We start from the raw sequence: 27,828 nt of genomic DNA on the forward strand, positions 1-27,828 counted from the left end.
CATGAATTCGCAAGGTCACTCCACAGACCTAGAGACATCCTAACTGCTCCTATTGTTTCGACTGCAAAGAAGGAAGAAACAGGAATAATTTCACTCTATGTTTTCAACTTCTGTCCAAGAACACGAGTATATTCCTCTGATGCTTTTTTCCTTCTGAACAAAGCAGAATTAGAAAGGAAGAGACTATTCTGGCTCTGGAACTGGAGCTCCTCCAGAAGGATGGAGTGATTTAACTCTCCCCTCCTGGAAGTAAATACAACCTGATACAACCTGGTGATAGTTCAGAGGAAGCAACGCGTACTCATGCAGGAGAGGACTGGCAATGATTTCATAGATGAAACGAAATGAAAAGAAATGGGGCTGAGGCTGGGAAAGGCAGAAGCAAACCATTAGGTGAATGGAAACACCTGTGTGAGAGCTGGGCACGTGACTGAACACCAAACTAGGAGCTGGGTGCCATTTGTAACCCTCAACCTGTCATATTTTATCCATATACAGCTAGCGCTAAAGCGTTATTTCATCTTCTAGGGTCTTGGTGGACTCGTTCTTCCAATTCAGTAAGTATTCACTGAGCAGCAATCATACGCCAGGAGCAGTTCTACGCTCCGAGGATACCAGCGTACAGAAGGCCTCGCCACTGGGAAGCCTACATCACAAACTGTAAAGTCTAAGCTATTTAACAGAAGTTATGAAATAGTAGGATCACAATTAAGAAAAGCCCATCATGACTGCAAATATATTTATTATCTTCCGCTTTCAATTTAACCAACAGAATCCCTGCTTCGTGCCAAAGTCCCAGTGGGATCTTAATAAACATCTAAACACTCATATTTAAGATTTAAAGTCCTCCATACACTGGTTTCATTGCCCTTCTCAGACCTCTAACTTCATGCCCAAGGTAGGTTATCGGCTAGCTGATCAAATCTGCCTCACACATTCTGACTTTTAAACCTCGTTCAAGTGCTATCTTCTGCCCTGCTTTGGCTTCTCTCTGTCACTGGCCCACGTTCTCAATCAGGTTTTCTGGATATGACAGAATGATGGGAAGAACAGAATCAAAGTGATGTCAGAAAACTGGTCATTTTCAAACTAAAGACAAAATACAAGGCAGGAAATACAATGGGGAAGATACTGTGTTTCTCCCCAAAAGTCTGGTTTGTAGGAATCTTAATGACGGGTTGAATGCACACATTGGGACGATATTAACCTAAATAGTCTGAAAATTATTTGAGTTTCCAATAAATGCTGTGTAAATTCACTTTTGAAACTTATGAACTGACTCGCCTTAAGAAGGCAGTAAATGCAAGGCAAGTGACTGGCTCGAGCCTTCAATCCCAGCCCCAGCACGGGGACGAATCAAGTAGGAGGACCGGGAATTGGAGGGTGAGCCTGGACCACACAAACTGAAAATTTAAAAAGGGGGGTGTGATAACATATATTAAGTATTTAAAATAACACAGTATATCAGTTTCTAATTTTATATAGAGAAAACGGTCACGGTAAAAATAACAGCATAATTATATATAATAATTGAAAGCTAGTGATTATTGAGATTAAAATGCTATTAATAAAAAGAAATCAGACCCAACACTCAATTTATAGAAATATACAGATCTGTTCTTATACTTCAAAGAGTTAGATGCTGGGTGATGCAGTCTTTGGAGAGCAACAGCGAAAATGACCAATGCTATTCTTGTTCATTTCACAGAAATAAAATGTGACAACCACCACCCTGACTCCTCCCACCACTCTCCTTCCGTTCCTCCCACCCCCTTTCTCTATACCCTAACTTGCAGCTGGTAATGAAGGGTGTACACTTTCCCACTTTTACTACGGAATTTAGGTCCCAGTTCTCTGAGAGGGGCAAACCAGGTTTTTCTCCCAACAAAGGGCCATCAATCACCAACACCCTCACATTCAGGGACAAGGCCTGAGTCAGCCCCTCTCGGGGTCACCGCCATTTCGTACAGGTGTTCAACCCCACATGCTGGTAAGTAAACACTCTTTGTTCTTGCAGATTTGAGTCTGGGGTCTTCCATAAGCATCTTCTTGGACCCTCACAGTATACTCTTTTAGACTATGAGCCAAGTGGGCTCTTTTCAAGGTTGACATCTACTTGGGAATGCTGGCCAGATTTCGAGACAGAGCCGTTTTATCAGACTATGGTTGCCTAGATTATAACAGTGCAATTAAATGTAATAGCAGTGTTCTCCTAAACATATAGAACAATTTTATTATTGATGGATTAAGAAATAGAGAAATAATTCAATGTATTATTTCAAATTCACCTTGATTCCATATTCAAGATGTTCTGTTCTGGAGACCTGAAGACGTGTTCTTTTATCAGAATTTAGAACTGGTTGTCTTTGTTTCAGGCAGCTTCCACTAAGGGAATTAGCATAATAAATGTCGTCAAGTCCCTTCCAAGACATAATACTGAGTATTCCTAAGACGAGGGCTAGGGCAGCGCTTTACAAGATATACACAAGGGATATTTTTTATTAAGAATTTTCATTATTATTGGAGGTGTATGGCTGTTTGCCTGTTTGCACACCTGAGTCAGAAGAGGACACTGGATCCCCTTGGACTGGGAGTTCTAACAGTTATGAGCTCTCGTACTGGTGCTGGGAATCGAATCCAGGTTCTCTGGTAAAGCAGCTGGTGTTCTTAACCGAGACATCTCTCCAACCCCAAAGACACTTTTAAATTTTTTTTTAAAAAAGAAACTACTATCGACTTTATGTCTCTATGTCTCCATAAATGCACATATAAAATTTTGAATATATACATTCAATTTTGAAAAATTCAAAATTTGAAAAAGATACATATATTAAAAATGTCTAACTTCTGGGAAACTGAAATATTAATCAGGATAAATACTTAATATTAACTGTAAGAAATCAGGTATAGGGCGAGTTGTGGAATATTCCTTCACACTGTGTAAATATACGTCACCGTCATTGGCTAAACAGAGATGCTGACTGGCCTATAGCTAGGTAGAATAAGGTTAGGTGGGAGAACCAGACTAAGGCAATGCTGGGAAGAGAAGGTGGGCAGAGTTGGAGGAGCCAAGAGACAGGATGCAGAAGAAGCAACCTGGGGAGTTCGTAGATGAGGTAAGCGAGCCTCAGGGCAGCACACAGATGAATGGAAATGGGTTAATTTAAGTTACAAGAGCTAGCTAAAAACAAGCCTTATCTATCAGCAGAGCATTTATAACTAACACTGTCTCTGTGTGGTTATTTGGGGACTGACCGGAGGCGAGGGCAGAAGGGTCCACCTATAGCCAGTGAGATGTCTCAGTGGGTACGAGGGCTTGCTGCCAAGCCTAACAAGAGGTCAATCCCTGGTCCTCTCGGGATGGAAGGACAGAACTGACTGTGGAAGTTATCCTCTGACCCCCACCCACAAAACACAACATGTACATTCTCTCTACCATGTAACAGGTGACATAACCACATACAAAATAAAGAAATAAAATTTAATTTTTAAAAATTAAAAAATATAGATCAGAGGTCTATGTTGGTAACCAGAGATGAAAGCAAACAATTATTCTCCATTTATGGATGAGCACATACCTTAAATTCCCTGTCTCTCACCATGAGCTTCAAGTGAACACTAAGCTTTGCTTTTTGTATGAAACATAATAGGCATGAAATGTAAATACACTTTAAAGAACTCAAGCATACGATCGCACATTCACAGACCTTAATCATTTCAAAAGGCTACGGGGTTCGTGCATAAATGACTTACATTAACACAGCTACACCGTTTTAGTTTCTGAAACCCTCATCTGAAGTGTTCTGTCCATTACGGACACCATCCTGGCTCAGTCCTTCCTCGTGCCATGTGAAAGGTTTATAACATACTGAAGTTCAGCTCCCAAAAATGACTAGAATTTGGGGCTAGAGAGATAGCTCATTGGGTGAGACTGTGTCCAGGCATGCTGCAAACACAACACCCATGCTGGGCTCTGCAATGGCCAGGGCATCTGGTGTCTCCGCCCTCCAAGGACACATGTACCCATGTCACCAGCCCCTAATCTGTCCGCCCCCGTATATGCGTTATTTTAAAAATTTAAACCTTTTACTATATAGTATACTACAACTCATCCAGATGTCTCTTACTGCCTTCAAAGCAGCGGGGCAGAACTTAGGGCCTCTCTCAAATGATGAAGGCTTTTCTCAGTAAGATACCGAAATTTCTCTTTGAAAAAGCCTAGAAGGCTTTTAGCATCACATTTTTTTTCCCTGAATATAATTAACTGTGGTAAACATGCTCTCTTGAGAATTGATGTGATTTTTTTGGGGGGGAATAGCCAAATGCTGGTGCCTTGAGCCTGGGAGGATGATAAGCCCCCAGGCGTGCCTATGGAACCAGAGCTATCCCTGTGTCTTAAAAACGAACTCCATTTCAAAAGGATGGTTTTGAAACCATCTGGGAACTGTACTGCAACGAACATGGGGGCCATCATCTTTTCTTCATAAGGAAAACGGCCACTTCTTTTTAGGAAGCAGTGGAGAAACTATACTGCAAAGCACAGAGCAGCCATTGCCCTGAAAGCTGGTTAGCAGAACACTGGTTTCTTCAGCTTCCCCGCCAGAGATGCCTTTCTTCATTTGGTTAGTGGAACCAACAAAGAAACGCCACCAGGGACTCACTTCTTGGACCATACCTTAGAGAAAGTATAAAACGTGTACAGAAAACAACGGGAGAAGGTATGAAAATAAAGGCAAAAATGAACGCGTTCCTTGTTTGTAAGCTACTTTTTTCTTTCAAGAATTTCAAATCAGGTGAAGAAACCTTACAGAACCTCTGCTATATACCACTTTGTTTAAAAGCATTTGTGGGCTTGGCAAGATCACGCCACTTTTCCAAGGTCATGCATCCTAGTAATTATGCAAATTTACTTGATGTCCTAGGAAAAGGATCTCAGCAGACTCAAACAATTACAACACGAAGAAACAAACACACACGCACATACACAAACAAACAAGACCACCAATACGTTAGCCTTGGGAATAAAGACAAACATAATTTATCATTTTGCCAGGTTCAATAAATACTATTTTGATGTGTTAATAGCTTTTAAAAGTAAACACATTAGCTATCAATTAAGTAAACAAGCTATTAAATGGGAGCTAGAAATGTCAGTGAGGGCATAATTTACTAATTTTCTAATCAATTATGCTAATTATCATTGGATATTAATCAGGGAGTGGACATGGCCATCAGCCATACCATAGACGATCATTTACAATCGTGCCTCACAAAAATACACAAAATTAAAATTAAAAAGAAAAAGAGGACATTAATAGAAAACTTACTCCCTTAACAAGAACTTGTTGCCAAATGAACTATGTGCCTTGAGCAACTAAGGAGATCTTTGCAATAGTCAATGGCGGCACTATTGATAGAACGTTTTACGCAGCCATCACATCGCTGCTCATGGTTGATAGGAAAGGGAATGCAAAGCCAGGACAAAAGTCCAAGCAAATCCTAGCTGGAGAGCTTATGGGGAGACGCTGAGGAAGAACACCAATTTGAGTAGAATGCAAAACCTCCGTTCTGATCTCTTTTGGCAATTTAGTGGTTCAATAACTCCATGCAAATTACTTAATCTCTTCAAGTCTCACATAAAATTTAAAGAGTAAAGGAACTGTTTATTTCAGGAATATATTACATATTGGGGACCCTGGGTCCCATACCCTTAATATCTCCAGCCGTTCCCATGAGAGATGGATCACAACCTATTTAGGTTCTCACTGAGTTGTAGCCTCTAACGAGATGGGAAATAGAAGAGTATTCAATTACATGAGTTGCTCTGGAAATCAAACATCTGTATAAAGGGTTTATCACAAAGCCTGCACAGTGGTCCACATCTGCGGTCCAAGCACTCGGGAAACTGAGGCAGGAAAGTTCTAAGTACGATGTCGTCCAGGGCCACACAGCAACCCAGAGCTTGCTTCAGAATAAAAATCAAATGGGCCGGATACAGCTCAGCCGTGGGCTGCTTGCCTGGCCTGCGCAAGGCCCCATGTTCAAACTCCGGTGAAGTTAAAAGAAACAGGAAAAGGAAGAGAAAGAAGACAGTAAATACACAAGGGTTTATCAAAGCAAACTTCTGCAATTGCTAATAGGCCTTAGCCGTGCTAACAAATGTGCAGTTTGAATTAAGTCATTCTCAGGATTCTTTTAGGTTCCTAAGGTCTCCAGTTCTATTTATTTTCATTTTTCATAGGAGAAGTTAGTTATATTGGCTTTTTAAAAACTGTGTGGTCTTTTTGTTCGCAAGGGCAAGAGAACAGAAATTCAGTCTCTTGTTCTCTTCGAATAGCACTCCTTGCCTCTTTTAACAGGAAAAAAAGAAATAAAGGGGAAAAAATTATGCTTCTGCCCCAGTCCTTTTGATGTATTGACTTACTCCAAACTGTAATTCTAAAGGATATATCTTCCCCAGCAGAGGAGACAACGCATTTAGTAAAATGCTTGCCAATCAAGCAGGAAGCCCCGAGTTCAAACCTCAACATCCACGTTAAAAAGCAGAGGACAGTGGTGGCTTCTAGTACTGGGGGTACAGAAACAACAAGATTCCTGGAGTCACAAAGCAGGCAATCAGAAAAGTCCAGCTCCCATGTAGAACTTGGTGACTTCTAAAGAAGGACAACTGACGTTGGTCTCTGGCATCTACAGGCTTGTGCACAAACGTGCAAACACACATCAACACACACACGTGTTAACAAATAAGATCACGTCTATTGTTCCAGTCCGAGTTTTGTTGCTGCCTTCACTGGCCAAAGCAAACCTGGGGAGGAAATGGTTTATTTCAGCTTATGGTTGATAGCCTACCATCAAGGGAAGTCGAGGCAGGAGCTCAAGGCAAGAACTGAAGCAGAGGCCACAGACCACCAGAGGAATGGCACTCACTGGCTTGATCTCATGGCTTGCTTTCTTCTGCAACCCAGGACCACCTGCCCCAGGGTGGCACTGCTCTCAGTGTCCTGAACTACATCAATAATTAATCAAGAAAATCTCCAAGTCATTCTAGTCTATGTCGAGTGGATGCAAACTAGCCAGCCCATCTTCACTACTTTACTTAGGCAAAGATTCTCATTAGATAACGTTACCAGTTAAGTCATGCATGCATTCGAGCCCCAAAAGGGTGACCCATCACTACTCAGGAGGCTGAGGCCAGAGAACTGCTAGAGGCCAGTTCAAGGCTCATTTGAAGAACTTACAGTCTTATCTCAAAGACAGATCACTGTTTCAGAGCTAGCTGTATAGCCTACTTAGGATGTGCAAAATTCTGGATTGATCCAGCCCCACTAAGTGTCTGTATCAGTCTTATGTTGTAGGGTGCTGCGGGTTGCATTCCACAGGTGAGGAAAAATTGTGGATACTGTCAAAATTAATAAAGGTTCAGTTTGAAGAAGAGAAGCCACTTGGAAAAGATAAATAACAATTCATTCACAAGAATGGCGAGCATACTGATGGTAAGAAATACAGATAGGTTGGGGGCAGTCTTAACTCTATGATATTTTTTTTTCTTATTCAATGTACTATTACCATTCTCTGAACCTCTTTTAAAAGGCCTTCCCCAACAGCTACCAAAAATTCAATTATTCAAAAATCTCACTTGACTCAAAATGCATGAAACAGGGTATCCTATGCATTCAAAAAGGCTTCCATGAAGTTCAAACTAAGAAAGTTAATAAGATTGGGTCTGAGAAGAGTCAGAACTTTTCTATTCCTATTTTATGCATAAATTACAGTAACACCAACGAAATCATCTTGGTTGCTTAATGGTGCAGTAATAAGAAATGAAAACCGAGCATGTGGCAAAGGGAAAGAGTGAACCCTGTTTTAAAATTCATTCCAGAACTTGAACTACAGAAGTAATTTTAAAGAGTCAATAAAAGAATTGGGTGAGGGTTCAATGGGAATGTCAAAGCCATGGGTTTTGATCCCCCAACTAGATGGGTAGGGAACTCTTAACAGTATGGTAATCAGGAGTGCAGGTACATTTAAATTGCTGTCTGCTATTACTAGCCATGGACCCAATTTTCCTATCAGTAATATGGAGACATCTCCTATTTGGGGCAGTTGTGAGAAAGCAAAATGGTATATATAAAACCTTAAGCACAGCAAAGGCTCAAAAAACCGGGACATTATAACAACTGTGGGCATGGTCAACAGAGACCATTTAGACAGGGCATACCTAGCCTTGAATTGCATCTAAAGAAACTGTACTACTTTAACACAGACCCATAAAGCAACTGGCGCTCACAATGACTTGCAGTCACCAAAAAATCCAACTGTATGTAGTGCATTCATTCAAGAAGCATCTACTGACAACCATTGTCTTGGCACCGTGGTTGACGCTGGTACTGTAAAGATGAGTAAGACACAGTTCTAACCTGAAAGAACTTGTCCCCTGATGGGGGAGACAGAAGCATAAACAGAGGACTATGATTACGACATGCTAAGTGCTGTGTGTGCGTGTATATACGTATATATACACACACACATGTATGTATGTGTGCATGTATGTACATGAATATGCACGCATGTATGAATATATGTATGCATGCATGCATGTGTGTAGGTATGTATGGGATGTTATGGATGCACAGTAGGCTTTGCCCCAGGCAATCAAGAAAGACTTCAGCGACAAATGCCAGGCAAGCAGGCTCTTGACAGATGGATGAAGTAAGAGGAGGCTCACACAGCACAATGGCTGTGGAAACGCTGGAACATGGGTGGAACCACCAGAGCGATGGAGGCTGAGGCGGGATCATGAAGACTTTGTAAAGATATCTGTAATGACGGTGCTGGAAGAGAGACAGACAGAAGGCAAGGCAACCATGAGGCAAACTAGAGAAACAGCCTCCGAAATGAATACGGGCTGAATCTGGGCCCGTAACAGGAGCGGCAATAGCATATAACTCAGTTGAAGTACACTACGCCACAATAATGCAATAAACCTAAGACTTCTTAAAAAACGATGTAACTCTCCTGCAGGAGCTATTTTTAGTGGCTTCGAGTTCCTGAGAGTCAAGTATTACGTACTTCACAGCATGATAAGGAAGTATCTCCAATAAAGCTTGAAATAACATTTCAGGTATGTGATAACAGCAAGCCCCCCTTTTTCTCACTTGTGATACAATTTGTGCTCAGCTTTGATTAACTATAACAAAAGAGAATTTAGTAAAATAGAAAGCATAAGCCAACCTCTGATAAGTAAGGCTTGGGCTGTGGAAACAAAACTCTTACACGCTACACTTGATTGCTTCAAATGAAGTCCCCCAAAGCCTACGTCTTGTGTTGTGATTAATAAAGCTCTTCTGCCATTGACCAATACACGTTCAAGTATTTAAGCAAGAACTCTGCTTTATTAGACTTGATATAAAATATATCACAAGAAGACTACCAACAACGAACTTGAGAAATCTAAACTACAAATCTTACAATTCTGTTTTAATTTCTCACAGGAAGTGGTGACTCCATTGTGGCAGCAACAGGGATACTAAGAGTAACCTTCGAGTAAATGCGCTCAGGCACTTGCTAAAACCAACATCTTTTTTTCTACTGCAGAAATGGAAGTTGACAAGTCCCAACTAATAGCTTAAAACACAATTTGAGCAGTAGTAAACTAGTAACTTCTTTGCACAGAGACTAATCATCATCACCCTTTAAAAGAAAATACAAAATAGCCAGTCAGCCTGATCCCCTTCAAGTTTAATGAAGGGCTAGCTCCCGGTAATGTATCAATGTATTTGAAATAAAGTTGCCAGGGAAAATCTACTACAGTTGAAAAAGAAGCTAATTCCAATTTTCACCATTCATCCTGCTGTTCTACAACAGGAGAACATAAAACATATAAAATAGAAAGAAGGGAATATGATAAACCAATATAGGAAAACCTGTCAGGGATGAAGTAAGCGGGTGACTGTCATAAAAATGGCCACATGGCCTTTCCTACCTCCCTCAAGGTCACTGTACTGATGGTGCGTTCAATAAGATAATGCATTTAGCCACTTTCCCTGCATCTCACTTTGACCTCACAAATCCAAATGGCCTTGTTTAACTACCCTGGCCTTTCACCATTTCCCTGAACAAAGATAATTCAGGAGATGTACTGTCCCCTACTGTCGCAGGAATTGAAGGACAAATAAACTTTTAAGAGCTCAGCCAGGTGTCCACTTTACTAAGTACAACTTTTAGGCAGGAGGTAAAGTGAAATAATGGTTAAATAATTATAGAAGGTTAACCGTGCTAAATTTGTTGTATAAGGTGATTTTCCTCTATCTAAAAGAAAAGGCATTAAAAAAAAATAAGTGTTCAGGCTTCTTTTTATGGGCCTCTCAGCAGCTGGTCCTCCCCCTCCCTTAATATTGAGGGAGGGGAATGATAATGTCTAAGAGATGTTTTCTCTAAATTATTATAGCATGTGGCTTCCCAAACCTAACTACCATTTAAATATGACCTGTCCACAAATGTCTGCCTGTTCACCTAGTCTTTCCCTTGTGAAGTTAATTTTCCATCTAAGGTCTCCGACACAAACTATTTCTGGGATACCAGAGAAGGGGGTAGTTTTTAAGCTGACATTGGTGAAAATTAAAAGTAGCGATTTCAGATCTCAAATATGGGTTCTGGAAGTAGCAGCTAAGTTTGTAACTAAAGTCAATGTATAAACATCAATTTTTTAAAAGCTGGTTTCTTAAATATTAAAATGCATAATTTCAAACCTGCTAGATGTGTTTGTAATTTCTATACATTCTATCTCTATTAAAGAGAAAAAAGAGTTTGACATGTCAAAAATCAAACTATGTGTTTCAAATTGCTGGAGACTTCAAGAAAGGTCTCAGTTATAAAATAGCATTCCAATAACTTTGTATTCTAAAAAAAACTCCAATAAGTCATACAAATTTTATTTATTTTGTATTGTCTACAATAAGAGAAACTCACAATGCCAAATAACCTGATACATCTAAATAGAATGAGTTCCTAATGTAAACCATCTCTTTTGGATGAAAGAATCATATTGTTATTTTTGGCATTGAAATACCCATGTTTCAGGATGTGTAAATGCTTCACAGACGATCACAGCCAAAACAGCACTTATGGCTGAATACTTCAAAGCTATGTTTAGATGCTTCAGACCTGTCCAGATCACTGAGATACAGCCAAAGTCCAGATAATCCCCATTAACCCAAACCTCTGGAATCCTCCTCTTCCTCTCTCCCAGTTTCCCACATCCCATAATCTTCTGCTCCTTTCTTCAGCTGGGAAGTTCACAATCTGTTTTCGTGACTATGTTGTATTAGCTAAGAACCAGTTGGCCAGACAATCTCAATTTTAAATGAAGCATTCTATTAGTTCTGGTTTGGGTCTTAAACCATAACTGTTCAGAAGTTCTGCTCAAACTCAAGGTTAAAAAACAAAAGCCTGTTTATTTCCTTAATTCAACACATGTCTTCTCCTTCAAGGTACCATTTTCACAACACCCAAAAGTTCAGTAAGGCAACCCCATTTCTCAACTGATAGCTGCAGAGGTACTCGTGTCTAAGCTAAGCCAGAACATTTGCAGCTAAGGTTTAATTTAAACAAATGTGTACGTAGGCACAGACATGTATTTGCACAGACTGAGAGATTCCAGTGAAGCTGTAATATATCATAGGAGTGTAAAATAGACTTTTTTTTTAAGTGAGGAAAAGTTAATAGAAAATAAATTTAAGTCAAAACTTAAAACAAAGTACACTTTTAGACTTATTTCTGGACAGAAGAGTAAGTAGTTTGTTAGAAAATCTTTATTAACAATTGTTTAATTAAAGCCCAGGAGACAAAATAAATGACAAACATACAGAATTGATGCTCCAGCACTAGATCTCATAATTGCTGATCAGAGCTGAGAATGGTCCCTTTCTCTGTACTAATTGAATGAGCCTTGCTAAACCCTTTGAAATGCACGTTAGAGAACACCAGAATACAGCTAAGAGCAGGTTCTTTAATTTGGGTCATTTTTTGTTGCTCGCAGTGGCGATGGGTGCTTAGCAACGCTGTTCTGGTGGCCCCTTTTAAGGAAATGAATACCTGGAATACAGCATTTTAATCTATTTTATGGCATTAATTATCAAGATCACTGTATTAGACAGTGCCTCCTCTGCCACTCGTCTACATCCTGAAAGGCAGACGTCCCGTGATAAATTGGATGTATTATTTCGGACGACAGAAGTTCCCATGCACCCCCTGGCCAAGTAAAAAGATGGACGGGCATAAAATCCAGTAGGGAAAGAAAGACTGAAAAAAAAAAGTTAAATGTTTAGATAAGGATTTTATCTGAAATCAGTATTCAGAAATCCACGATGGAGCCCATGCTAATTTTCTTTTCTCTCCCTAAATCTTTGAAAAAAAAAAAACCTACCTTTTTATCAGGCCATCCAGTAGGCCACTGGTATCTATGAAATGTGACAAAACACTGCCAAAAGTTGGTGAGCTTTTTTGTTTGTTTTTGTAAATATTTTCCTAATAATTTTTAAAATGATTTTTATAAGAGAAGTTTTGCATGAGAAATAGTAACCGAGGACCTCTTAAATTTAAATTCACTTCAAATCGATCAAAATGTGTTCAAAAGAGTCCTATCTGGGATGTGAGAAAAAAGGGTAAAAGAGAGCTACTAAGTGGTTTCTAAGAAATCAAACCACGAGTTACGTTCTTCACACTCTCTTATATTAATAACCCGTGGAACGGGTTAAAAAGCCAGTGATTAAATATTCAGGATATATCTCTATCTTTCTGATCTCAATTATCATTGGTGGAAGTGTAACTCTGTGAACTTTTTGCACCATGATTCCATAATTTATTATAGAGTCCAAGCCTTGTAGGTGAGGGGCTTATGTCTCCATCCCCTTCAATCTTCTCTTTGTTTAAAATTTATTCTAATTTCAGTCCTTTAAAAAAGGGGACAAAAAAGAAAGAAAATAAAAGAAAAGCTTTTAAAACTCAGTCCCTAGAGATGAGACAGGAACCAGATTAACAACCTGCAATCTTTTTTTTTTTTAAATTTCAGTCTATCAGTTAGCATGTAATCAACATCTCTTTAAATTAAACAGATTTTTCCACTGGATTTAAATTCATCATTAGGTTGTGCAAATCACAGGATTAAAAATGGGAGAACACAAAAATTCCCCAAGTTTTTAAACTGTAAACACATGGGCTCTGGGTGGGGGTTGTGTGTTTTAGACATCACAGTTGCTCTTGAATGCCTGAGAATCTGCTGGGGAAATGTGGGGCACAGACAGTGTGAAGGCTGTACTCCTAATACCCTGCTGAGAGGGTAGCTTTCTAAGTTAGCAGTGTTTCTAAAATGCCTTCTCTGGCTATTTCCAATCCCTTCTCAAGAGCTACTTTAATAATTAGCACACAGAGGTCTCTGGATGGCTCCCCGAAACATTTAAAAGCAGAGAACAAAAGGTTTATTTTAAAAATGAAAACCTTGGCTTGCACCACGCCAGACTGGAATCTGCTTTCAATTACCGAAAGTATTTCCACTTTAGGGGAAGGGGATCAAATCTGCAACTACACCATCTTAAAACACTAAATTTGATTATAGCAGGCTTTCAGAGGCAAAACGACTCTGTAGCACTGGCACATGCATCGGTATGTATCATTTATAAGATATTGCAGAGATACACGCTAGCACATGAGAGGGCGGAAATGTGATTTCTCATTCTGGGAGCTGCTGCAGATCTTTGTTTTATTAAAACACACACACAAATAGGCAAATGATTCCTTTTTCGCTAGCACTACATTAAGTTTTCCCCAACTATCCCACAACTCTTTCTCCACATAAGTAATCTACATCGAGGTACATCTGTGAAGTTGAATTTCTTTAGAGACTGCGTGCTCCTTAAAATTCTCTCACGACAAAAAGGGACAAGAGTATTTCGCAGGCGAAAACCTGCCCTTTTAATTAGCGAGAATATTTTGTACCTTTCCCCCCATTAAGCAATTAGTATGATGGATTTCGGTTAATGGAACCAAAAGGTTGATTCATTTACGTTCGAAGCAGATTTTTAAACATTTCTGACATGAATTATTCAAAATCATGACCGCTAAGACTTGCTCCAAACAAATTCCAAAAGATATATGGCAAAAGTCAAAGAACACAAGGAGGTTAAAAAAAGAAGAAGAAAGCAGTTTTACCTCGTGGATTAGGACTGTATATTACTCATTTTAGAAATCCATTTAATTAAAAATACCGGGAACAAAAGACTCCATCTCCCCGAGGCTACCTGCACCACTCCGGGTGACGAAGAGTATTCGGGAAAGTTCTGCCTCCACCTCTTCTAAATCTTTCAAATCTGGCCCCTCAGGGGTTAAAAAACAAGCCACCTCATTTCAGATGCTAATGTTGCCTCTGCACCGCTTTCCAACCGGCGCGGAGCCTCCTCCCGTCCCAACGCCACCGGGCACGACCGAACGCGGGACCCACACCGCGGGGGCCGCGTGGACCGCGGAACCGCAGCTACCGCGCGCCCGGGAGCGTGGAGCCGCACTCGAATCCGCGCGTGGAACCGCCCAGGCCGCGCTCACCCACCTTGCCGCCGCGAGCCCTTGCCGTGGCCGTGCGGAGCGGAGCCCGGCGCTGCCAACTTGCCAGGGTCTGGAGCGGATCGCGTTACAGCGCCGGGCTCGGGGCTCCGGCTGCGAGAGGCAGCCAGACATGATAGGCTGAAGCTGCTCTGTTTACACCCGGCCGCCGAGGGGGCGGCGGCGACGCTTAACCCTTTCGGGCCGGGCCCCGCCGCGGCCGGGCCGCCGCCTGGCACTCGCCACAGCTTGTACACACGCACGCACACACGCGCTCCCGCAGGCACACGCGCGCACACACATGCACACACGAGCCGGAGCCGACTGCAAACACCTCGCAAACTGCTCGGCCAGCATGCTCCGGAGACCCTGGAGGGAGCGGCCGTCCCTGCACACACACACACACACACACACACACACACACACACACACACACACACACACACACACACGAGCGCACACCCCGAGACAGCAGTGTGTGCTCCCGTACTGCTTTCGGCAGGCTGCTGTGCTTCTTGGAAGCGTCCGTATTCTCCACCCGCGCTACTTTCCCGGGCTTACAAAGAATCTCCTTCCCTGGCATCCCGAATCCCGACTCCGGCTCCATCACCGTTCCGCACCACGTCGGCTGCATCCCCCACCCCACCCCACCCCACCGCGGAGACCGCCACCTCGCCGCGGGTCGGCCCCAACTAAGTCCCCGCAGATGCGCGCCAGCTCGTACCTGCAGGCGGGAGGAGTCCACGCGCCGTCCGGAGTCTCGCTCGCCTGGCCCGGCGTGCGCAGCGCGTGGGTGGGTGTCGCCTGGGAGCGCCGCGGGGACCCGCGCAGCCCGCGCTCGCCCTGAGCCTCGGTCACGGCGCTCAGCCACTCTCGGCCCTGGGAAGACGCAGGGGCGGCAGTGCGCCCTAGTGATCGACACCTTCGCCCCCTCCTCCCCTGATGCTGGGGACAGTCACCAGAGGCCCTGGCACTGGATACTTAAGATCGAGGGGTATGAGCGCTGAATGAAGTGCAGGGCTGGCTAACCTGATCTGCAACAGCTAACGTGTTCTAACCAGCTCTACTTTAAAATAAAACATGCTTCAATATTACTGCGCTTAGATTTTTTTGTTTCCAAAACTGTCCCTCTCTTTAGGTTCCACTTTCATCATTTTTTTTTTCATTGCCTCCGGTCCAACGTCCCGCCTTCCTTTAAATTTCTCCTTCTAGAACATTCTACCTACCTATCCCTTCAAACACTTACGTCCACCATGCCGAGAATGGCTAGCTGTTCAAGGATTTAGATTTACCACTGTTTTCTTACCGTTCCAATCTCTCTCTCTCTCTCTCTCTCTCTCTCTCTCTCTCTCTCTCTCTCTCTCTCTTTTTCTTTTTCTCTCTCTCTCCCCACGCATATATACATATATGTATATATACACATATATAAAAGAAAACTAGAACACTTTATAACACTCATTTTAATCAATATGTTACCAGTTTTCATTTTCATTTTGCATTTTAACTCTCCTTCCTAGACTCTCACACACAAACAAACACACCCCAAAAGACAATACCGCAGGGAAAAAAACCTATCCTTTTTCCCTTTATTTTTCAAGAAATTCACATACTTCCACTCCCATTTCTTCTGAAAAAGGATAATCACTTTCCATATTCCCAGCATTCGACAATAGCCATGTTTGTCTGTCTTTTTTTTGGGGGGGGGGGGGGCGGAGGACTACTACTTTGACCTCAGCTTTGACATGTCTTACATTGAAAGGTCTAAAAAGGTGAATGCAAACCTTTGGCTGTAGAGAACTCCCCCTCTCACACATTCCTGATCGGACCTACAAAGAGCTGTTGAGACTCCATATTTTAAGCAGAGCTTCTACATCTTTCTGTTCTTCCCTGTCATCGTGAATGCCTTTGTAAACACCGTGATTCACCCAACACTGCCTTCTTCCAGACTGTTGAGAGTGATCAGGATAGAGAACCTTTAATTGGCCTTTAATATCTTTTAATTGACCTTTAATATCTTTAATTAAGATATCATAGGAGTTACTTTCAAATAGCAATTACTTAAAATTTAGACATTCCTTTGACAGTCTAAAATTTGAAGTTATTTCAAGGTTCTGAAATTCTCTTGTAGCAAAATTGGGTCAAAAAGGAGAACAATAGACATTTTGTAGGGCACCGAAAAAATTCCAAGCTCTTAAATAAATACTTTCTTCAATCAACTGTTTTGAAAAGAATCATTTCACAGAGTTTGTAATACTCGACTTTTCTCGGAGTGGACAGCCCCAAGTCATTGCAAATACGCATTGTATAACCTGAAAACAGAGCAAGGAGTCGCTGTTCTTGGAGTCTTAGAGAAATTAACTAGGCAGAACACTGAACGGTTCGCATTTGCTAAGACCCAGGGGCTTGTATGTCCTTGGGAAATGTATCTCTTGAATTTGATGACCACAGATTTGCAGAATTGGACCAAAACACGAGAGCACGGGAAGATGGACTTCTCATGGAAGAATGAATGAGCTTAAATAAAATCACAGTTTGGGGCAAGATGAATCTTAAGACCGATATTTGGCACGCTCATTTCCCCCAGATAAATGCTATGCAAATTGGTCACTGATTGATAGCATTTATTAAAATTCCAATTTAAAATGCTAATTGAGCAATGCCCATTTATAAGTATCAGATCCAGGTTAGGCAAATTTTTATATAGCAAATATGCTACATGTGTATCTACTCCTAGCTTTTCTGAATGCAAAAATGATGATTACAAATGAGACAAAGACAGTATCTCTGGAGAATTATCAAGGATTGACTTTCAGAGAGATTGAAGAGTGGCAGCAGCTGCCGATGTGGAGGAGACAGAGGAGATGTTCTTAAACTATTTCCTACGCTGAAACATGAAAGATGGGTCTTATATCTTCCAAGGAAAATAGTGGTTTTGTGACCACACCCATCCACGCATCCAGTCACAACCCTTCAAAATACAAGCGCCCACCAAGGAGTCCCACAGGGAAACGTGCAGGCAAAAGGCGCAAATTCAATTCCTGTTTTCTTCGACCATCATTTGCCATATTGATGATGCTGGGGTTAATTAACATTATGGATACGGCCTTTCACAACTCAAGTAGTTCCTGTCGTGGATCTGCAGAATTCCCTACCGTTGCGCGAGCAGACACTATTAAATATGTTGAAATATGTGGCTATTTTATGTTGTGAATAAATAACCACATGGAATCATACTTGCAATATTAAATGAATTTTACTTATAACTGAATTCAGTTCTTTAGGCATAAAACCCTAATGACTGCACACCACAAGGAAGATTTTTAAAAATGCATGAACCAAACCAAATCAAAGCAAATTGTATTTTTTTTTAAAGGACCCATGAATGAGCTGTTACTTCAAACTGCTACTAACTTAGCTTCATATTCAAAGTGCTTCTGGTCTTTCCCTACTTAGGCCTGGAGCCTTGAAGAGTCCGGCTGCATCTGAAACTAAGATGATTATATTCCCCGATAATCAGTAAGCACTGCAACCAGACTGTCCGCAATACTCACACAAAATAAAACTCAAACACTTATACCATCGTATGTCATGAGAGTATTATATTGAGCATCTGGTGCATACATTTTTCGGTTTTGTCCTGGATATCAAACCCAGGGTCACTGGAGTTGTAAACCAATGCGACACCCTGGCCTGACACATCCCACTTAAATTCTTTAAGGCCCTTTGAGTTGGTGGGAGTAGTCGTAATATTCCATGTTAAAGATGAAGATACTGGAACCTAAGGAGGTTCAGAGTGTACACACCTAATCTTCACAGGGTGCCAGGGCTTAGGCTAAGTCCCAAGGGTGAGGGGCTTTTGAATCCAAAAACTGAATCGCAGATTTGAGTCAATGGTTAAACTGGTTTTAAATGTGTTGCTCACTTTTGATGCCAAATGTATCGAGACAAGTTACATCACCTACTTTAAAGCATGACGTCCGAGCTTACAAATGATAATCTATCGCTCTTAGATGAGGGAACAAAGAGGCCTAGTACTGTGTTTCTCATGTTTTGAAAATACTTCAAGAGAGTAAACAGAAAGGTGTGCCAACATTAGTGTCGTCTGCAAGCTGCAAATTCTGTAGAGGAACAAAATGATCATAAAACATTCCTAAATGTTGATTTAGAGATTATCATGTAGCAGTATCTGTCACCAGAAGGATTCTGCTAAGAATTTTACCTTTATTTAATTTTTTTTCTTTTTTAGAATATGTCAAAGAAATTGTTATCAAAATTACAATATACTAACATATACTGACATATATAATAACTGATATATAATGACATCAATTGGCACATAATAATTATACAAGTACTCTGGTCACATGTTGGGCATAAAATTTTAGATTTTTATTTCGTTTTGGCAAACAAGTTTTTTCTAATAAAGTTAAAGGGCCAAATGCACAAAAAAAAATAAAGCATTGAAAATAGTCTTGAGAGGAAGGCCAGATCATAATTTTTCATGGGTCTCTGAAACAAATCTAAAGAGCCAGTATCCTATCCAGGTGACTCTTTAACCAACAGGAATTCCACCTACAATATACATATTTATTTTTACAACAATATGAAACAACCACATGAGAAATCATTTCTGAAATGTAAGCTTCTTTGTTTTCAAAGCCATTAAATTATTTCACCAAAAGAAGCCAAATGTGTCTTAAATCCAGTACACGATAAAGACCTGAAACTCTCCCTTTGGCTATGCAATTATGCCTCTGTGTACCAAAGAAAAACTGGTCTTTATTTCTGTCTTAATTCAGACGACCTTGGGCAGCCACCTTCTGGGTCCTTGCCAGTCTGTACAGACAGGGGAGAGGAGGAAGCAGGGCTTGGGTATTTGATGAGGTCTGGATTCCTTGCAGGAGGCAATCAAGCAAGGTACGCTCTCTAAGCAGCTTGGTGAGTTCCTGCCTCCTTACTGGCAAGCTTCCAAGTCTTAGAGAACAGGGTGAGAATGGGGGATCATTCCTACCTGATGGAGCACTGGACAGGGCAGGCGTCCAGTGGAAGTCGAAGATCAGCAGGAGTTAGGTAGGGGTAGGGACGCCAGAAACTGAGTGTAGCAAGAACTGAGAGACAAAGTCAAACACCACCCAAAGGCAGCATTAGAAAGCAGTCTCCAGTACAGAGAAGTATAGAACCTCACTCCATTGGTGAAGCACCAGGCTCCAGAAATGCAGGAGAGGCCAATATGGAAGAAGCACCATACATCTCTAGCACTTGAGTGTAGGCAGCAATACTATTTCCCAGGCCCACCCAGGGATGGCAGTGTCTATCCATGCATGGCAACCTACTGGGGTTCACCTCATTTTAGGTCTGGCAAACAGGAATACAACTTGGAGGAACATTTTGCATGCATTCTCTGACGGGTTCGAGATTAATAAATAGAGATGTGATAAATAAGCATGAATGAATGATTTCAATTAAACACCCGAGATGAATGAATGATTTCGATTCGACAGCCTTGTCATCAATCTGGACCACTCATTTTCCACCACCCCCTTTCCCATGCCACAAAACATTGGCCTCAGAACCATCTTAGTTAATGTCAAACACTAGGCAGCATGTCTGTGAATTCACAAACATTACATTACGACAAGTATTTCCCTTTGCCTCGGAAAACCAAGAACTACTTATTCATGAGAAGGAGATATGCGCGTGGCCAGAGAAGATGCTGCCTGTCGAGGTGAGAGTAGCAGCCAGTTCCTCCATGGAGTGAACGCAACACAGAAGTCATAGAAACTTTGATGCTTACCCTTTAAATTTTATCATATCAAAAATTTCCAGATGATCAGTAGTACAAATCATTTCTGGATCGTTGCCAAACAAATAATAGATAGTCGACCTTGGGTTGGCTTGTGGTGTTTCCACGAAATACCCCCATAAAACATGTTTGTAATACGCTCCTTCGTTTGATGAGTGTGTTCTTTTGTTTTGTGAACATAAAGCATTTTTTTCCACACATCACTTTGCTATATGCTCATGGCTGCTCTTTACACGACCAATCACAGCTTGCTCACCATGTGACATAGGAGGAAGTTCCTCCTTTCAGCCTTTTCTGATTGGCCAAGCCCAGACAGAGGGTCCTGCCGTGTGCTCCCACGGAGCTCCATAAATATCCTTTTCTATCAATCTTCATACATGATCTGCCGCTGGTTGTCCTGTCCTTAACTCCTTCTTGACCATAAAGACATCACAGAGATGCAGATGGTTGGGTAAGGAAAATGTCTGGCAAATGAACAATTCCTCTGCTAACTCCTTAACATGGACAAACTTGGTACTAAGTAGCTGTTGCCTTGGGGATGGAGGGACCACTGGGAACAAACAGTCCAGACTGAAGAAAAGCCTCGTTAATGAAAACTGTTGAGATGTGTGCATTATCTAGACTGTGATGATGCTATTATTGCATCTCTCTTCTTTCTTCCCTGCTTCTACAATCCCACCCATGCATGCCACTATGTATACATTTTGGATTACAAAAGTTGTGACCTAATGTCGCTTACCACCATTGATAACAGTTCAAGTCATTATTATAAATTCTATAGTACATATATTTTGGTCATAAAATCACAAAATTATAATACTGGACACAGACATCATTCATAATCTAGGGTGAAGATGTGTCTCAGATATAGTTGGTGAAAATGAACACTGCGTTCTGAAAAATTAATTTTCTGAGAAGCCGTACTATGCCGTGTCTTTCCAAGTAATATATGACAGTGTTTACTTTGTTTTGAGGGTATCCCCTGAAGTCACCATTTATAGCCAATGCCTTCACTAGAACCATGGGTAGAACAGTGCAGAACAGATAGCCACCATTTCTCAGTAATAAGGGCCCTTCATGAACTTGAAGATGATTATTCTTCAATTTTCCCTTAAAATCCACGGCCAGGCTAAACTCAAGTTACTGTAATTTTACCATCTCCTTGCACATCACTTTAAAAAAGCTCTTTCATTGTCTTGATAGCTCTTCTCTAAGGGGCGCTGGCCAAGAACCAAAAATTCTCCAAGCCTCAACTAGAGATAGAGGCCCGGGCAAAGAATAAAGTTTAGCGTAAGGACACGAAGCTTAGAGAGAGAAAATCTCACCAGCTGCCTGTGAAACACGCCAGCCTGAAGACAGAGATGAAGGGGTGATTGAGTTCTGCACCAGGGAGTCACTGGCCCGGCCCCGTAGGGTGCTATCAATGATCACAGCTGAGATCTAGAGGCAACGTGCTGAGAAAGTCAAGCACCCAGCTTGAATCTTGGGCATTCCTGACATGTGAGCACCGTGTAGGAAAGGTCACCGCTAGGGAGACAGAAGGCGACCTCTAGGAAATTGGAGAAAGGGAGCAGTGTGACATGACCAGCCCTGGAGGGAAGGCTTCAGGAGCTGGGGCTGGGAACGGGTTGGTGACAGTTAAGAAGACTCCACGTTACAGATGAATACTTAGGACAACGGAAGCTCTTAACGTGGGCCACAAGAAGCAATTTGTGAGCTAAAGGATAATAATTTCTAGAACAATAATGGGGTGAATGTCAGCTTTAATAGTTGTTCAAAAAAATGGATGTGAGGAAATGGATAGAGACTGGTGAAAATACAAATTTTTTTCCTTCTTTTTCAAAGTTTCTATATTTTAATTCGACTAGCATTTATTGAATGACTACTACATGTTCAAAACACCTACGGTATTTTTAACTTAAGGACTTCCTTAAGCCACACACGACAAGGTGGTTTAAAACTTGGGCGAAAAGTACTGTGACTTCATTATTTAAATGTTCTGGGGGGAGGGCAGTTTCCTTTTTTTTTTTTAGACAAAATTCTACACATGATCTGTACCAATCTGTAAAAATCAAGTGTGCTTAGTGTCTTGGTAGAAGCAACAGGAAACTCATATAAAATATAGGAGGGTTTATCCCTCTTTTTATTCATGCATGACAACAAGAAGGTATACAGAAAAAAATGTATTAATAACAGGTGGACTCAGATTTCTGGGTAAGGAGAATCCCAGTTGTTTGTCTCATCGTGGGAGCTTTCAGCTTCTAACTGACTGTAAACGTTCAGTGTTATCTCTTTCTCTTAAGAGAACTGGTGCAGGGAATTAGGTCTGCCAGAAACACTGGAAGACAAAATAAGGGCATCTAATTGATGCTAAGCTAACTGACCATGGCTTCGGAGGCTTCGATAAACAAGGGATCGTGACCGCTGGGGTACAAGTCCACGTGAAGATTCTGACACCAGACAACCCAGGCACTTCAAAGCCCATCATTCATGGTGGTAATTTGACTTCAGAATGGAAACCGCTGGGAAAACACATACAAAATTATGTTATTCCTGGCCAAGCGCCTTTGCAAGGTTTTCAACAAAAAGTTTGGGCTGCGTGATCATTTAAATGAACTTCAAAGATTAAGGTGGAGCAAGGTAGGGTCTTTTGGAATTAATTTTATGATATTACCCATTAGGTCGATATATCCGGATGTCACTTCAACAGCAGTAAGACAGGTTTGATTCCGATGATGTAAGCGGACTGGATGAGCTGAAAGGCTCTCAGTGGTAGGCACAAGTCCATGTTAAATAATCATACCTTCAGGGGAGCTGGATTCCACAGGGGATGTCGGGTAAGCCTGGTTCAAAGACTTTCTGGCGGGTTTCAGGACGGTTCGAATTAGAAATTCCCTACCAGAAAGTGCAGTTGGATTAGAGTGCGCTTAATAGTAATTTATGATAGCGAGAAAAGTTCTAAATTACAGTGGGACATTTATACAATAAAAAGCGTATGCTGTTGCTGAGGATCATCTCCAGCAATTGTAAGAAACCATGAAGTCTTGTCTTCCGTGTTAGGAAAACCACTGATTGGCATTCAGATAAACAGGTATGTTTGATGGAGGAAGGTCATTGGCTAATAAAGGAACTGCCTTGGCCCATCTCATTGGTTAGGAGATAGGTGGAAGGAGTAAGTAGAACAGAACGCTGGGAGGAAGAGGAAGTGAGCTCAGACCCGACAGCTCTCCTCTCGGGAGCAGACGCCTCAGGAGAGATGCCATGCCCCGATCCCGGGCAGACACACGCGATGAAGCTCCACCTAGAATCTTCCCGGTAAGACCGGTGCTCACAGATTATTAGAGATGGGTTGATTGGGATATCAGAATTAGCCAGTAAGGGCTAGAGCTAAGGGCCAAGCAGTGATTAAAAGAATACAGTGTCTGTGTAATTATTTCGGGGCATAAGCTAGCCGGGCAGGCGGCTGGGGTTTTGGGGACGCAGCCCCGCCGCCGCTCCATATTACTACATATGTTTTTTCATCCCTACTCTAAAGTAACCGAATAAACATCCTGTGCAGATGACATCGCGGACTCACAGCAAAAGAAAGGAAGATGAAGCAAGACCACATCAATAGCTCCCAGACCGAAGCCAGGCGTGGGGGCCTACACCTGAAATCCTAGCATTTTGAGTCCTGGCATTGTGAGTTCAAGGCTACCCTGGCATATATAGTGAGAGCCTATGTTTAAAAAAAATAAGTTTTTAGCAAGGGTATGGTAGCACAGACCCTTAATCCAAGAAGCCAGAGGCAGAGGCAGGTGGATCTGAGTTCAAGGATAGCCTGGTCTACAGAGTTCTAGGACAGCCAGGGCTAAAACCAAAGTGGTGCAGTGGTTAAGAGCACACGCTTCCTCCCCAGGATCTGGGTTCGTTCCCTAGCCCCCACACCAGGAGGCTTACAACTGCCTGAAAATCCCAGCCCCAGAAGGATTTGACACCTTCGACCTCTGGGGACACTTGTGTTCATGTGCGCCAACTCTTCCTTACACATGATTAAAAATAACAACAACAACAAAAATCTTAAAAAATGTTTACAAAAAGAGAATAAAAACAAAAAATTAAGTTCTACATACAGATATGGTATATATCACCTTGAAATGACAAAATGAATGGCGGGAAGAAACATCACAAATCCCCAGAAGTCGAGAAATCCTCCACCTACATTTATGATGTTGGATGTCTTAATCTACACTCTTCCCTCTGTAAAAAGGGTCTTCTGAGACTTGCATTTATCCTTTAAATAGTCATTCATTTCCATTCTCCCCATCCTTCCCTCCTTCCCTCTCCCCTCCCCGAGCCGCTGCTACCCCATATTGGAAAGAAGTAGCCAAGGCTGGCCTTGAACTCTGTATCTTCCAGTCTCAACCCCCAGTTGTTGGCATTACAAGCATTTACCAGCATTTCTGACTCAGTTTCATTTGTTGTTATTGCTGTTTTGTTGTTTTGGTTGGGTTTTACTGCATGGGGATAGAATGTCGTGGGTGCTTAGAAAGACGTCAGCTGCTTCCAATCCCAGGGGTCCACAGGCCTCGATGATGAGCTCTGTGGTTAACGTAACTGTCAGGATCCCACATATTACCCCTGTGCTCCAAGGCTTGCCCTAATGACTCCACATCGTCTCAGTGGCTTCAAGCAAGGGGCTCTACTATTAGGAGTCTTTCCATCACTGAAGGCTGAATGCATCATTCTATTTCCTGCCCAAAGGGATCTCACAGTATCAGCCCATGTCAGGCCCCAATGGAAACCCACCCCTCTCTGCTTTGGGTCTTTCCTGCCACAGGATCAGGGTGACGCTACCCAGAGGCGGACACTCGTTCATTTTACATTCAGAGCGTTGCACACCTGGCCGCGCACTCCTTTGTATGAGGCAAACCTATCCCTTACTTATTAGTGATTCTAAACATTGTTAATATGGTGCCTCCTTAAGCAAAGACTCAGAGGGAGGCGGTAAGATGTGCCCACAGGCATCGGCAGAGGCGAGATCTGCTGTCATTAGAAAATTAGAGTCCTTGCCAGCTTCACAGTCAAACACGAAGCCGCCCGGCCTCCTCTGATTACCATGAGATTTAAATTAATATCATTATACCTAGTAGGAGAAAAAAAACCTGCTTTCCTCGTTCTAAAATTAGAATGTTTATAATATTCAACTCTTTATTTCCAAGAGGTCAAGATGAATAGTAAAATAAAGTAGAGCGCTAATCCATATCAATTTTCTTCCAATTATGAAGAAATAAACCGGCTTCAGGTCCTTCGGCTGCCTGAACTAGCTGCAGGTTCACCGCCTTTCTTCCCTCGCAAGGGAAGAACTAAAGATTACCTTCGTCTGCAGAGGCAGCAACCGCCTATGCCTAAAAAGGGAATATTTGAAAAATTCTTAAATTCATTCTTGTGCTTTTTCTCCTATCCTATTTCAAATCAATTTCCCATTTTCTCCCGTTCCTCCCTGCTGGCAGCTGCTCCTTTGGGGCCTTTCTCTGGCCCCAGGAAGGCAGGCAGGGAGGCCCGCAGTTGCCTGTTAGCTGATGCCAGCCCTGTTCTCAAGCTGGAGACAGAATGTCTAATCTCCATATTATAAGCAGCTCTCAATTGCCAGGGTTTTTAAAAAGCATCTTCACACTAGGTCGACAGGCTGGGGACTCCTGTCTTTCTTTTCACTGGGAATTCAAACAGTTTTTTTCTTGGGGTGGCAGGGACTGAGTCCCTTACAAAAAGCGGCAAACAATATCAACAGACTCACGTTCTCAGATGCCAAACGAGAAGCTTCACCTGGAGTGTAAACACTAAAGTTAGAAGTCATGCTATAAAAACACTGTATTGGTAGACCGTCTGAAGCAAGGCAACCGGAGGGAAATAGTTTTCTCTAGCAGCCTGGCAGGGAGAATTGACTCTGCTGAGCAAAACCATAACTTCCATAAAACCACGGCACTGGCGAGGACCACCAGAAAAGACCGTGACAATACTTCCCATGATCCCCCAGAACAGACTGCTACTTAAGTGGAAACGGCATCTAGCCTTCTTGATGTGCTTGAATTTGCATCGGCCTCTTCTTGGGATACGTCCAGGATTTGTTTTTACGGACTTCAAAGATACCAGCAAAGAAGCACTTGTGCCCTGGCAGTCCCTATGGAAATGGCCCACATCGTCTCTGCGTCCAGGGTTCTGCGGATTCCTGCAAAGGCCAACCGCCCAGATTCTAAGTTCAGCTGTGAAGGCTGCATTGCATTCTTGGGTTTCCTCACACTGGCCAACCCAGCAAAGATGACTGGCCATCACTTGGCAAGGAGACTGAGGTCTCTCATTCAGCTGTATTTTAGAATGAATTTCTGTGTCTTTGGTTGTCGTTCTTACACTGTTTGGCAAAGACGGTGTCATCTGGTCGGCATAGGGGGTGAAATTTGAAAAACTCAAAATAAACAGAACGGGCTGGAGGGATGGCTAAGTGGACGAAAGTGCTTGCTGTGCAAGCACAAGGACCAGTGTTCAGATCCCCAAATCCACCTGGAGCCAGGCGGAAGGTGGGGTCAATACTGGAGGTTATCCTCCAGCCTCTATACAGATGTGGCATACATGTGCCCCCCCCCACAGGTGCAAGTCATTCAGTTGCATGCATACACGTCAGACACACAAAAACAATAATAAAAGATTATAAAAATAAAATACACTGATATGCAAACTTTAATTATAATTCTATGAAGTAAACCATAACTTTATACCCACATATTTTCCCAAGCCAGACTCTTGTGATTTTCTCTCCACCCCAAATCTCTCATCATTTTCAACATCGTCTTCTTTCCTGGTTCTTGCCATCTGCACTCAGAAGCATTTCCATGTAACAGGCTGTTTTGGACTGCCAGTCCTCAAAATATGACACGAAGACTGCTTATTAATTATAAAAGCTTGGCCTTTATTTAGCTTAGGTTGTCTCAACTAGCTCTTATAACTCAAATTAACCCATAACTTAAAACCTAGGTCCTGCCCTGTGGCGTGAACCTCTGTTCCATCTTGCACCTCCTGTCTCCTCTCCATGCTGGTCTGGCCACGCCACTTTTCTCCTCCACAGAGCTCTCTCTGTCCTGAAGTCCTGCCTACACTTCCTGCCTAGTTATTGACCGCTTAGCTCTTTATCAAACCAGCTACAGTGACACATCTTCACACGGTGAAAAGGACTATTCCATAACACGCCTATGTTCACAGCCCCCTCTCCCATCTACACTTTTTATTTTCAAAGCCCCCATCTCTACATCTCATTGCGTCAATCTTAGAAACCTCTTTGATGGTTTCTGCATTCTCATTACGATCCATATTCTACCTAAATCTTCCTAGTGACGTATTTGCAAATGGTCTTCCCAGCTCAAATCATCAAATGGTTCATATCGACTAAAGAATAAAGCCAA

General features: G+C 42.1%; 1 protein-coding gene across 10 annotated transcripts in view; it reads right to left on the reverse strand.

The window, feature by feature from the left end:
- The window catches only part of Tenm3 (teneurin transmembrane protein 3), a 458,688-nt gene that overhangs the window by 319,926 nt on the left and 110,934 nt on the right, over nt 1-27,828 (reverse strand). The window contains exon 1 of one of the 10 annotated variants that reach the window (XM_075986770.1): nt 15,317-15,373. The exons of 8 other annotated variants lie outside the window; for them this stretch is intronic. The gene's annotated coding sequence lies outside the window, so the exon portion shown is untranslated. Of the gene's footprint in view, nt 1-14,599; nt 14,730-15,316; nt 15,374-27,828 lie in introns of those variants that run through there. One more of the 10 variants, XM_075986769.1, reaches the window with a different exon arrangement.

Source organism: Microtus pennsylvanicus, chromosome 9 (assembly GCF_037038515.1).
Source record: "Microtus pennsylvanicus isolate mMicPen1 chromosome 9, mMicPen1.hap1, whole genome shotgun sequence".
NCBI lineage: Eukaryota > Metazoa > Chordata > Mammalia > Rodentia > Cricetidae > Microtus > Microtus pennsylvanicus.